This window comes from Mauremys mutica, chromosome 2 (assembly GCF_020497125.1).
Source record: "Mauremys mutica isolate MM-2020 ecotype Southern chromosome 2, ASM2049712v1, whole genome shotgun sequence".
Lineage (NCBI taxonomy): Eukaryota > Metazoa > Chordata > Testudines > Geoemydidae > Mauremys > Mauremys mutica.
The window spans coordinates 259224534-259238797 of NC_059073.1; the positions used below are offsets into that span (position 1 = coordinate 259224534).

Here is a 14264-nt window from a genome sequence, read left to right on the forward strand (position 1 = left end):
TTGAGATCTAGATCAGCCTCCCAGTACCATTATGACCGTCGGTCCCGATCTCAATCGCGGTACCGCCGAAGATCCCGGCACCAGTCTCCAGCCCCAACCCGTGAGCTGACAGAGCAGGACGGTGCAGAGTCGCATGGGCATTTGGCCCCTCCTTGACCTTAAAGACAGAATTTGTCGTTGTCCCAGGTGGGGAGTGGTTTCCACACCCAGGGCCATGACGTAGAGGGTGCTAGTCAAGGCCAATATGAAGGTCAAGACCCTGATCAGGGACCACCACAATGGTGGTTCTGGATGCCTTGGGTATACCATCAAGCCCAAGGTGCCCCCTCAGGTGCCTCTCAGTCAGCTCATTCAGACCATCGGATGCCTGAGGCCACTGTAAGCCGCCCTCCCCCACTACACTTGGATGCGGCTGTTATTCCGCCAGTCCAGGCCCAGGCCACCACCTTAGTGGACCTCGAACACCAGGACCCTCCCCAACCAGAACTTCCCCAGGATCCACTGGTCCCCGGAGTTTCCTCTTCCTCCTCGCCTGACGATGCAGTAGCAGGCACATCCTCTTCTGGGCACTGCCGATAGATCTTCGGGCTCACCAAGATCTCCTGCGCTGGGTGGCACAAAACATGAACCTGCAGATGGAGGAGGTGGCGGAAGTGGAAGATCCAGTGGTTGACATTTTATCAGCAGATGCACCCACACGTGTCGCTCTGCCTTTCATTAGGACCACCCAGACCAATGTCGATATGATCTGGCAGTCCCCAGCATCTATTCCTCCCACGGCCAGAGGGGTGGAGAGGAAATATATGGTGCCATCTAAGGGCTACGAATATCTCTATGTTCACCCTCACCCCTGATCTCTGGTGGTGCAGTCGGTGAACAAGAGGGAGCGACATGGCTAGCAAGCGCCCACTCCTAAGTCCAAGGAGGCCAGGCACCTGGACTTATTCGGGCACAAGATTTATTCAGCTGGTGGCCTACAGCTCAGGGTAGCTAACCAGCAAGCTCTCCTGAGCCGTTATAACTATAATACCTGGACCTCGATGGGGAAATTCAAAGAGTTGGTCCCCCAGGAGTCGAGGCAAGAGTTTGCGGCTTTGCTTGAGGAAGGCAAGAAAGTGGCAAGGACATCCCTGCAGGCGTCTTTAGATGCGGTGGACTCGGCGGCCAGAACTCTAGCCTCGGGCGTGGCCATGCACCGCATCTCATGGCAACAGCCTTCCGCCGGAGCTGCAACAGACTATCCAGGAGTTGCCCTTCGATGGCCAAGGGCTGTTCTCTGACAAAACGGACCCCAGGCTTCAGAGCCTGAAGGACAACCGGGCCATCATGCGCTCACTGGGTATGCATACCCCGGTGACTCAGCACAGGCCTTTCTGGCCTCAGCTTCAGCGCACATACCCTAACCCTCGACCACGGCAAGACTTCACTAGAAGGCATGGCCGTGGTAACCGCAGGAGACAATCTGGTCCTCAAGGAGGCCAAAATCAAGGCCCCCCAAAGCCACCGGCGGGGCCCAAACAAAACTTTTGAAGGTGCGCTCGAGGATCGAGCACCAGTCTTCTTGCCGGATCCTTTCCCACCTTTCTGCAACCGTCTCTCCTATTTCCTCCCTGCATGGTCCCGCGTAACCTCAGATCGTTGGGTCCTACACACGGTGGAAACTGGATATCATCTACAGTTTTTCCCCACCACTACCACCCTCCCTCCCCGTCCCTCTTCAGGGACCACCCCTCTCATGAGCAAATCGTCTTACAGGAGGTACAGGCGCTCCTGGCCATCGGAGCAATAGAAGAGGTCCCAAAGGACTTGAGGGGCAGGGCGTTTTACTCCTGTTACTTCCTAATTCCCAAGGCAAAGGGGGGTCTACAGCCCATCCTGGACCTGCGCGGGCTCAACAAATTCATGGTAAAGTTAAAGTTCCACATGGTATCCCTGGGAACCATTATCCCTTCCCTGGATCCTGGAGACTGGTATGTCACCCTCGATATGAAGAATGCGTACTTCCACATAGCAATTTACCCGCCGCACAGGCGATTCCTTCGCTTTCTGGTCAGCCAGCAGCATTTCCAATTTACTGTCCTTCCCTTTGGCCTGTCCACAGCGCCAAGAGTCTTCACAAAATGTATGGCTGTTGTAGCAGCCTCACTCCACCGACGTCAGATACAAGTCTTCCCATACCTCGACGACTGGTTCATTCGAGGTTCCTCCGAGACGCAGGTGCGGTCTCATGTTCACTTCATCATGGGACTGTTCGACCAACTCGGCCTGCTGCTCAACACTGAAAAGTCCACTCTGGAACCTACACAGAGAATAGACTTCATTGGGGTGATCCTAGACTCGAATCTCGCCAGGGTGTGCTTACTGCAGCCCCGCTTTCAGGCCATGGTGGCCATTATTCAGGGCCTCCGAAGCTTCCTGACCTCGACAGCATGCACGTGCCTCGCTCTGCTTGGCCACATGGCCTTGTGCACTTTCGTGACCAGACATGCCAGACTATGCCTCCGTCCACTTCAGACCTGGCTCTCATCAGTGTACCGTCCTGGCAGAGACAGCTTGGACACAATTCTCATTGTGCCGATGGAGGTCTTAGCCTCTCTGGGTTGGTGGCTGAACCTCACCCTGGTATGCGGGGGGATGCCATTCCATGCCCCACAGCCTTCGCTAGCCCTGACCACAGATGCGTCATCTCTGGGCTGGGGTGCTCACCTTGCGGGACTTTGCACGCAAGGTCTTTGGTCCGCACAACCCTACACATCAACATAAGGGAACTGACAGCAGTACGCCTCGCGTGTCAAGTATTCCGCAAACACCTGCAGGGCCGTTGTGTCACATTCTTCACAGACAACACAATGGCCATGTTTTACATCAACAAACAAGGTGGAGTGCGGTCCTCCCTCCTTTGTCAGGAAGCCATACATCTCTGGGAATTTTGCATAGCCCACTCAATCGATCTGGTGGCATCGTTTCTCCCAGGAGCCCAGAACACCTTGGCAGATCACCTCAGCAGGTCCTTCCTAGCTCACGAGTGGTCGATTCGCCCGGACGTTATCCATTCTGTTTTCCGGAAGTGGATGTTTCCCCACATAGACCTCTTCGTGAGAATCGGAAGTGCCAGGTGTTCTGCTCCCTCCAGGGACGCTGCCAGGGCTCCCTGTCAGACGCATTCCTGATAACTTGGAAAGACCATCTGCTCTATGCCTTTCCTCCGTTCCAACTGGTCCACAAGGTCCTTCTCAAACTACGCAGGGACAAGGCCCACTTAATTCTGATCACTCCAGCGTGGCCGAGACAGCATTGGTACACCACACTCCTTGACCTGTCGATGACCAAACCAATTCCCCTACCACTGTGGCCAGACCTGATAACTCAGGAACACGGCAGATTACGCCATCCAAACCTACAGTTCCTCCATCTCACAGCAAGGATGCTGCATGGTTAACTCAGTCCGAGCTGCGTTGCTCCAGCTCAGTGCAGCAAGCACTCTTGGGTAGCAGGAAGCCCTCCACTAGGTCCACATACCTGGCCAAATGGAAGCGCTTTTCCTGCTGGTGTGCCCAGAACGATGTTGTCCCCCTGCAGGTTCCGGTTCCAGTTCCTACCATACTGGAGTATCTCTGGTCCCTGAAGCAGCACGGCCATGCGGTCTCATCCATCAAGGTACACCTGGCAGCGATTTCAGCCTTCCATCCAGGCAAGAACGGATGCTCAGTCTTCTCTAATCCTATGGTCAGCAGGTTTCTCAAGGGTCTGGAGCATTTGTACCTGCAGATTCATCATCCGGCCCCTACGTGGGACCTCAGTCTCGTCCTGTCCAGGCTTATGGGTGTCCCCTTTGAGCCGATGGCCACCTGCTCGCTTCTGTACCTTTCCTGGAAGACAGCTTTCCTCATCACTATTACATCGGCGAGGCGTGTGTCGGAACTTCGGGCCCTCAGAGCGGAACCTCCATATACAGTGTTCCATAAGGATAAGGTACAGCTGCGACCACACCCCGCCTTCCTCCCTAAGGTGGCGTCTGCCTTCCATATCAACCAAGACATTTTCCTCCCGGTCTTCTTTCCGAAGCTGCACGCGTCACATCGAGAGCAACAGCTGCATTCTCTAGATGTTTGTAGGGCTCTCGCCTTTTACATCGAGTGAACAAAGCCTTTTAGAAAGACGCCCCAGCTGTTCATAGCAGTGGCAGACCGGATGAAGGGCCTACCGGTCTCCTCGCAACGAATTTCATCTTGGGTCACGTCATGCATCCGTGCGTGCTATGACTTGACTCACGTTTCAACTAGCCACCTCACCGCCCATTCCACTTGGGCTCAAGCTTCGTCTCCCGCCTTTCTGGCCCATGTACCCATCCAGAAGATCTGCAGGGCAGTGACTTGGTCATCCGTGCACACCTTTGCTTCCCACTATGCATTAGTACATAGTCCAGAGAGGATGCGGCATTTGGTTCAGCGGTCCTTCACTCTGCGACATCTCACTCTGACCCCACTGCCTAGGTAAGGCTTGGGAGTCACCTAATTGGAATCGATATGAGCAAGCACTCGAAGAAGAAAAGACAGTTACTCACCTTTGTAACTGTTGTTCTTCGAGGTGTGTTGCTCATATCCATTCCAAACCCGCCCTCCTTCCCCTCTGTCAGAGTAGCCGGCAAGAAGGAACTGAGGGGGCGCTGGGTCGGTATGGGCATATAACCGGCGCCATAACGACGCCACTCCAGGAGGCGCCTCAGCCGACCCACCGAGTGTTGCTAGGGTAAAAATCTTCCGACGAATGTGCATGTGGCACGTGCACACCTAATTGGAATGGATATGAGCAACACATCTCGAAGAACAACAGTTACAAAGGTGAGTAACCGTCTTTTCTAAATTTAACCTTTCCTCTTTATTTCCTGTGTTTGTAGTGTTTGTTTCTGGTGTAATTATAAAATCTCTGTCATGTTTTTACCCTTAAATTACTGCTTTGTACTCAACCTTAACTCCAGTTTGACATAGTCTTTATCTGGGAAATTAAATTGTTAATATTCAGGCTGATCTGAATGTCTAGTGGCAGCCTAAAACACTGCCATATGAGAAAATCAGATGTCAGGTCCTGAACTCTGTCCTCAGTTCCTAGGCCTTCAGGGGATGAGAGAGTTTATGGTAAAAGGGAAATGCCTTGTATCATTCTATAGTGGAGGTAATGTTGACTGATTTAGAAGGCATTTCTCATCATCCCTCTACAATGAGAGAGGGATTTCTGCATTATGAGGAAATGAAAGTGCAAGATAGTGACTTCCCTCCCAAATACAACAAAACACATTTTTATCTGATTGAATTATATTTAAACTTCAGGAGATTTGACATGTCAGTGATATTAAGAAACTGTCATGTTAATAAGATTTTCAGTATGAATTTATTTGTTCATTATTTCAAACCTGTTTTGATTAATTGTTGATTACTTCCAGGCAAAATTAGGTAAAAGACTTTTTTCTTCTCATTCATTATGACTGAGGATTTTGGGTGTGGGTGTGGGGAAGAGTAGGGTGGAAGAGGAATTTACAGCCAGAGGGAAAATTCCTTGTAACATGTGACTCATCTAGAAGAACAAAGGAATCATAGTTGCAAGTAACCCAGTATCTGGTCCAATTAAAATCTTTACCGTTTATATTTTCTTCTTGTTTCAATAAGATGGACTTCACATATTTATATGAACATGCAACTAGACCGATAGGCACTTGCATGATTTTATACACTGCTGCATGCTGAGACAACTGCATCTGTGTTTCAGTCTAGCAGTAAATGCTTTCTGCCTTCAAGCTGAAGCTTATTTAGCTTGGCTTATCTGGTGCTGCTGTAGCAACCATCAGTCTCCAGGCAACTGAGGCACATTGACCTCTTGGTTGAACTGAATGTAGCACTACTTCAATTTAGCTGCCTGAGACAATAGTGATGGTGCTGAATGTGAAAAATGTGAAATTTTCTAGTCTATATGCAGTGAAAGAAAACAAAAATATTTAGATGAAATTGAATGTTTAGGTATGACTTTCAAAATATTGTACATCACTTTGTATAGTGAATCCTTTGTTCAAGCTTCAAAGTTAATTTCTGATGCAAAGTGCTTACAGGCCACAATTAAAATGTAGTGTATTTTGAAAGCATCCTTCAGAGAGCAGTAATTTTTTGGACTTGGGTATTGTGGATGTTTGTTTCATCATTTGAATAACAACAAAGAGTACTGGGCTTTATTTAGGAATTTAAAATACCAATGTTTATTGAAAAACCAGCTCACTGATTACTACTAATATTTTGATATTATTATGGAATAATTATGAATAAGGTTTTTTTTAAAATTACAGGTTATTTGTAGTATTATTAGTGTATCTTGGATCAAGTTGGTTTATTTTGGAATATCCACATTAAGAAAATAAGACTACTGCAAAATATAATTTTGATAATGATTTTATTGCTAAATCAAATCCTGCTGTCTGGTGCCAGCCAGGATAAAGAATTAATTTGGGATTTCCAATATATAGGTTCTTGGTTTTAAGGAAGACTAATTTTCTTTTAAGTTTGATATTACCACAATCAAATTGGTTAACTGCCATGAGGTAGCGAAGTGGAAGGAATAGGGAACAAATTGACGTAAAAGGGAATCCAGAATCTCTGAATGAAAGCTCAACTTTATTTAGGTTGTGAAGGAGATGGAGAATCCCCAGAATCTTATACCTGTAGGCCCTCATTTTGAAAAATTGTGTAGGGTACATACTCTTTCATAGTAGAACTTAATGTGATATTTCAACATTAAATATTGTTATAGTTAATTTGCCCATTTGTTAAACAATTAGAGTTGAATTAATGAATAATTTACAGAATATCCAGTTTAGTTAACATAGAAGAGATCAGTAAACCAGTAATACAGTTGAGATTATAGATGTTTCACATTTCTGGAAGATAGAACTTCTACCCTTGTGGTTTTTAATGGTTTGATGTGCCCTTGTTGTACAGTGGGCAGAGGTATAAATTAGTTTCTGTAGGTGTGCCATTAATTTTTCATTTTGCCTTTCAAATCCCACTGTGTTTCCCAGTTGTATTCATTCTTGCCTCTCAGAGAGAGTATTTGAGTGCTTTTGTTTGAAGGGTAGGGTTTTTTTTTCATTTAATTGAAAGATTTATGCCTACATTTAATCAAAACAATTGATTTCTCTTAAAACCAGTATTTGGTTATCTGTTTTTATAGATAGAATCTTCATCATGGTTACAGTTACTTAAATTACTTGCCTTCTCTGTGTTGTTCTAAAAATCAATATAGTAGTTTAATTATTTAAAATCATAATATTGAAGGAATATTCACAGTTTGTATATACTTAAAACCTGATCTATATGTTAATTTGCACATCAATGGAAATGTCCTTGGTTGAGAAGTTGTCTTTTTCACTTCTAAAGTTAGTATGAGACTACTTCTGTGATTCTTCTATTTTCATTTGTCTAGCATGTTCTAATAGAATTCTCTAGTCAAATTGTTTTATTTCAAATAATTAAATAGTGAAAAAGCTTGCTTGTTGAAATTTTCCTATGGATAGGTCAGCCCAGTTAATAAAATGGTAGTTTTGCCATTGATGGAAAACTTTCTGGGCTTTGAAGCACTTGAGTAAGGGCCAGGATATTTCTTTCAGAGCGGGAATAACTAAAGTAGGTCTGCACAACTCGTAAAGCGGTGAGGGCCGAACCCCCCTCCCCACCCAAAACGCCCCTCCCAGCGCCGCCCAGCCCCCCCCGAAACACCCCCACCCCACCCCAGCACCGCCCACCCCCGCGGAAACAAACCCCCCTTCCCCAGCACTGCCCCACCGAAACAGCGGTATTGAACCTTGGTAATATGTTATAGCGGGCCCCTAAGGTAGTATAATTAAGGTAAAAGAAAAATGTCTCTTGCTAGAAGTAGAATAAGATCTTCCCCCCACTTTGTAATCAATTGCCTTGTTGAATGAATGAGGTGTGAATGAGGAAGGAGTGGAAGGCATGCACCTCCAGACAGCTGCAACCCTTGGAGAGGGGATGGGAGCCAGACCAAGGACAATCAAACTTGTCAATTGGGCTGACTAGAGAAGAGCAGACATACTGACATCCTGGGGGGTTAGAAGCAAGCACCTTCCTTTGGGAACACCCTCTTTGCAGCATTGGGACAACTCCCAGCCCAGAGAAAAGCAGCAAAAAGGACCAATTTTTATGAGAGACAAGATCAGTAGAACAGGTCAGCCACCTACTCACTGCTTGCCTCCTTCCCCCCCCCCAAGTATAAAGCCCCCCTGCCACTGCCTGCCCACTCAGCTCATTAACCCCCCCCACCCCGCTTGCCTACTCATCCCCCACCGCCCGCTCACCTCTTCTGTCCCCCTCCCCTGGCTCACCTGCTCCCCTGTCACTGCGTGCCTGGCTCATCATCCCCCCACCCCCTCTGGCTCACCTACTCACCCTCTGCTGCCCGCTCACCTCCTCAGCCCCCCACCCTACCGCTTGCCTACTCACCGCCCGTGGGCCGCACAGTGAGCCCATGCGGCCCGCGGGCCGTATGTTGTGCAGGCCTGAACTAAAGGCTACAGTAGGTGTTTGATTTGTTCCCTTCTGCTGACATGGAAGTGATTGGATAAAGTGGGATTTGCTGTAGGAAGTTCATGCTGTCCCCACCTTCAGTCACCAGTAGTCCTGTAGGCTCTTGCACTGAAGAAGCAATAAGATGCATTGTTTTAAGGTTTATTGTGAAAACCGTATGAAAATCGAAAGATGACAAATGAAAGTGTTAGCCTTGGGTTTTCAGCAGAATCACAAGTTTCAGTCCAAAAGCAGTTCACTAGACACTTTCTATTATATGTCCTACATTACTGCATGCATTTGGAATGTTGATATGGTGACACTAGGAAATAAATGTTGAAGCATTTAACTGCATTGACCTTTTTTTAAATTTTGGTTTTTAAATCCCTGCTGTGTTTCTGGCTATCAGAAAAACACTATTAAGTTTGACTGAGCATTTTTTCCACAGAAAGTTTAGTTCTAGATTGTGCCTTTAAAACATATCCCTCACTTGTGGTGAGGAGTTCCAGAAGTGATATATTGCAGCAAGTACCTCATAAGTAATTCTGTCTGACTCAGACAAAATTTATTCTGGGTTTCCCTGGGAGTGTATGCTGCTACAGCAGCAATTTAACCACCCTTTAAATGGTATGGTGTGGAGCTAGCAGAACTGGAAGGGGGTAGGGCCGCTAATAACATGGAACAGAGGGTTCATTGCCTAGTGAAATTATAGCTGGTCCCCGTACACTGTCAGAGAGCCGATCGTAATCTGGTGCCGAATTTATTGTTGAAATTTGTAAAACAAGAGGAATAACAGTCACATACATTGTTTTATCATACCTTTTAAAAAAGGGAAAAGAGCAGGTAGCCCCGAAAGCAAATTTCAACTGGTATCAGCGTACATCTACACATTTCAAGATACCAGTTTTGGGTGACGCTCGATAGACTGCTGCTTGTATTATTCCTTTCTTTTCCACTCTTACATCTAGATTACAGTGCTTGAAATGGAAACATTCTTTTTGTACCAGAAATTTTGCAATATCTTCCAAATCAAAGACAAAACTAATATGCACTTTATTTTTAATTACTGTGTATTTTAAAAATCCTACAACTTGGTTTTGTGTAGTGTTTTTTACTTTAGAAAGTTTGCTGAAACATGATTAGTATTAACTGGTCAGCATGGTTGCTATAATTCATATAAAACAGGACATCATGACATGGTTATGAGTATTTTCTGTCACAAGACTTACATTAAAAATGTGAAAAAATAACAGAATTAGACCATACTATTATGGTCTTAAATATACTATTTTGCTGTTCATATTTGAGGCCCACAGGCAACTTTAGTAAGAATAAATATTTTTTATTTTAAATTTTAAAGAAAAATTCCATCCCTCATTTAATGACATATCTCTGGGCTAAAATAGTCAATGAAATTATCTCCCATTTACTTTAAAGAATCACCAAAATATTGTGGTACGAAACTATTAGCAATGATTATATTTTTAATCAAAAGGGAAGAAGTGTATTGATTAGATATAAAGCGATTAAGAAGCAGTCTTGGAATTGGTTGTTCAGCCCATTCTTGTTGTCCTATCATGAATGAAGGAGAGTTCAGTAATGGTTTAACTACAATTAAATCCCTCCCCCTTCTTTATGGAAACTCAACTGTAGGCATTTCAGCATTAGCCTAAACAATGGTTTTGAATATGTTAAGCCCCTAACAATTAGGGAGCAGTTTGGGGCATTGAATAATGTCGAATGATGCAATTGAACCTGACAGCTTCAATAGTCAGCCTACTCATGGGACCTGAAAGTTGTTCACACTTGGTTTCATCTCTCATCACACACTGAGTATTAAAACCTTACTGGTGTGAAGCTCAGACAGAAATGGGGCCTGTTATCAGAAAATATTTCATGGCATAAAACTTGAAAGAAACAGGGGAATGTGCACACTCATGGGTTCTCAGATTATCAAGACCTTTCTGATAAAAATTTTAGATAGCTAACTATTGGGCTCCTTGTATTCCCTTTGATTTTCTTTCATTGGCTCCATGTAACTTTTTTTAGGCAAGAAACTGTTTTTTCCTGGAAGATTAAATTAATTTCCAGTCCTGTAATCTAATACTTTTTGCTAGTTTTAGAAACTTTATTGTTCATAAATTCTGTTTATTTTTATGTAAAGTAATACTTTTGTACGTTACTCCAAAGAAACATCAGTGTTGCTGATATCTTAAAATATTTCACAGGGTATTTGTGTAACTTACTCAATTTAGTTGATTTGTACAAATAATTTTCAAACTTAATTAAAAATATATATGACTTTCCTTTTTACTATAGGAGAAATACATCAGAGACCAATTAGAATTGTCATTTTTTCTTATAATCCACCATTCCTTGAATTATAGTGAATTAACTATCTTCATCTTGTGTTGCTTTACTCCTTTATTGAATTTTCCATAAATAAAATCAAAATACAATATATCTCTAATTAGGCTTAAATCTATCTGTTGAAATCATTTTGAGTAAGATTTGTTTTCTGGGCATTAAAAATAAATATTTATTATTTAATTTTTGTAAAAGTACATTTCAGCCATGTCTTGCAAGTTGGCTGTTAAAGAGAATCAGCTGAAATAAAGAATGCTACAGCTTTAAAAGTGATGCATTTTAGAGCTTGTTTCAATCCTGTGACCTTAATGTGTATTGACAGGATGATTGCGCATTTTTAATAAATGCTTGCTACAGCCTGTTTCAACTGAGTGAAATGTGACGCTCCTATTTCACCTTTAAATAATGCAGTACTCTAATACCTTCCTTACTTTCCTGTCAGATGAAGTCATCACGTACATAGTAATACTTTTCAGATCCATATTCCTGACGTTTTCCCTCCTCATAAAAAGAATATAGTTCTAAGTTTTACTGCCAGCTATTTGAGCAGTTCTATTAAAGTGAGCTTTTTCTAGAGGAGTTGCATAAGATGTGTGATGTCACTAGGAATTCTGTAGTTCTAGCTTACGTCATAGGAAGTCTTAAAATATTCTTTTAGTTAAAGTGTAAGCAACGATTTATATGTAGGTAGTGAAGCTACCTCAGACTCTTAAATATTGTTCAAATCATGCCCCCCTTTTGATCTGGTATGTCAACCCACATAGCAAACATTTAATTTCTTTGATGTGTGTTGTTTTGTGCTTTGATAGCTTCTCAGCAGAGACTTGCTGTTCCTTTCAAGATATGTAGATCATTCTAACTAATTTCATCTAGCTCTGCTTATGATTTTTTTTGTTAATTTCAGTCTACTAAACATGTTCTGTTTTTGCCGATTATGGCAATTCTGCCACTATTCTACATTTATTTGTAATCATATACATGCTGCTTTACTTTAGTTTTATTAACCTTGCTGTGAATTAAATAGAATGAGAATAATGGGGGCGGAAATCCAATCTCTGCAGCAGAAGTGAGTAGTGTACCTTTTTTACTTGATTTTTTTAAAAAATCTCACTCTCCTGAAATGCCAGCACTTTGAACTTTCAAAAATTAAAAACTAATAAAACATAATTCACATCGATTAAAGGGTAGAAATACACTAATATAATTTATAACTGCCTCAATTAAACTTAAATTTGGAATTACCTGGTTGGTCTTGTCTTTTTTAAGTATAGGCGCAGATAATTCCTTTGGTTAATTTTCTGTTTATTAACGTTTTCTTCAGAGAAAGTGTTTATCAGAAATTTGTAATTCCTATTATTTGCATGAGAGGAAAAATGAAAGGTTACTAACAAATAATGCTAGTCGATTTGGAGTCATGCTATAGGTGTTTATTGAGGAAAACAGCTGGAATGGTTCAGTGCTGCCTGCCTCCACCAATAAGTGTCACTGAACTTAGTGGAAATTAATGTACTACATTTCAGGGGCATATTCACATAAACAGGTAAGTGAAAAAACTCTCGGTATTTTAAACTGCTTATAACTTTTTCAGATTTATTCTAATGGAAATATTCTACAAACCTTTAAATAAGGGCCAGATTCTCCATACTTGGTGAACCTGTGAGCATTTATGTTCTTATAAAAAAAAATCTATTAAAATGACAATTGTCTTACAGAATTTCTTGTTCCTACATTTTATGTTTGTTTATTCTAACAGTATACTCAACAATAGAAAAACTTGAATACAAGTACTGGCCATGATTTCTCACCAGTATATAGTAAATACAGCATCACTGGAAACAGTTGTGTGAATTTGTAAAAGTCCATTCATCAAGTTTAATACGTTGGCTAAAAGCCAAACCTTAATGGCAGTGTATGATTCTTTCCAGAGACATAGTTTACACTGTGTAATATTTTTCTTGTAATAACCAGTATGTGTCTCTTGTCTCTTGTGTGCAGTTATATATGTCAAAATGTCCTGCAACTTGACTTCCCTGCTGTTCACCTTCTTTTTTACATCACAAAAAAATAAGCATTTCATTTCTTCTGAAAAGCTTATTTGCATGTTCTTATTCAGGTTCATGCTAAGATTATTGTTAATGTAATCTCACAGGTTGTGCATCTGTTTTTCTGTAAACACAAGAGCATAGACCTAAAATATATTTTTTATTCTGAAAAAAGTGTGTTCTTTCAGGCTAATGTAAATATCTTCTCTTAGCACCGGCAGTATTGTTTTTGTTTGTGATCGTATGCTTCCAAAATTCAGTATTAAGGCAGATCTGTTCTTCGAAAGGGAGAAAGTATAAACAGCCAAGGGAGGAAGGTATTTTTATTGCATTGGATTATGCAAGTTTTTGGCCAGCCTCCTTAGCTTCATCTGTTTAAGGGTTCATTTTCGCTTGTTTGGCACAAGTCCCAGGAAAGACCTTCAGAATTGTGGTTAGCAACATGAATGAATACAAACTTTTGACGAGCTCTTCAGTAAGTAGAGCTGGCCAGCTGCCAAAAATACAATTCCTTATATGGGGTCAGGGCAAAACTGTGATTCGTTGAGCCCCGTATTGTATAGACAACATACTTGTAATGGCTGTTTGCTTTCTTTAAAATAAAAACAAAACAAAACAAAAAAACACCAGGCTTCCAAGCCTATCAAAATAGGAAGTAACAAAATAGTGTGCAGGTTTTACTAATGACAGAGTAGAGCAAAGGAAATATGGCTCTGTGTAGTTAAACTATAGAGCTGGAAGGTGGACCTTTTGACCTCCACAGCCGTCTTGTGATGTAAGGAACCCAAGCATTTGTGAGACATCTGTTGTCTACCTGCCCTTATTTTGTAAATGGTTTAATAAGATTAAATAATTAGTAGGATAACCGCATGGTCACCATGCCACTAAGTCCTGGCATTGGCTGCATACTTAGTTAGTATGCAGTTAGTATTAGTTACATAATTGTAAGCAAGTCTACACATCCTACTTGTTGTATGCCAATCATTTAAAAGTTACAATTCAAAAATTTCTAACAATTCATACACTAACATTTTAAAATTTTTATAGAAGCTTTTTGTTTAATGTATGTACCAGAGAAAATAGCAATTTACACTTTAATACATTCAGAAAGTATTGCAATTATATTTCCTTATTCTCAAATCTTGATTAAAAATCATTAATTACTTTTTAAATATTAACTTTTAAGTATTTTACATACTAGTAATTAATTTTAATTCATGAGGGAGTGTCCCTCAAATAAATTAAGAATTTTTCTCCCAGACTTTTTAAAGATTGTAGTTTTAATTGTTGT

General features: G+C 42.1%; 1 protein-coding gene across 6 annotated transcripts in view; it reads left to right on the plus strand.

The window, feature by feature from the left end:
* MLLT10 (MLLT10 histone lysine methyltransferase DOT1L cofactor) overlaps positions 1-14264 on the plus strand; it is a 239406-nt gene that overhangs the window by 202343 nt on the left and 22799 nt on the right. The window lies entirely within an intron of this gene.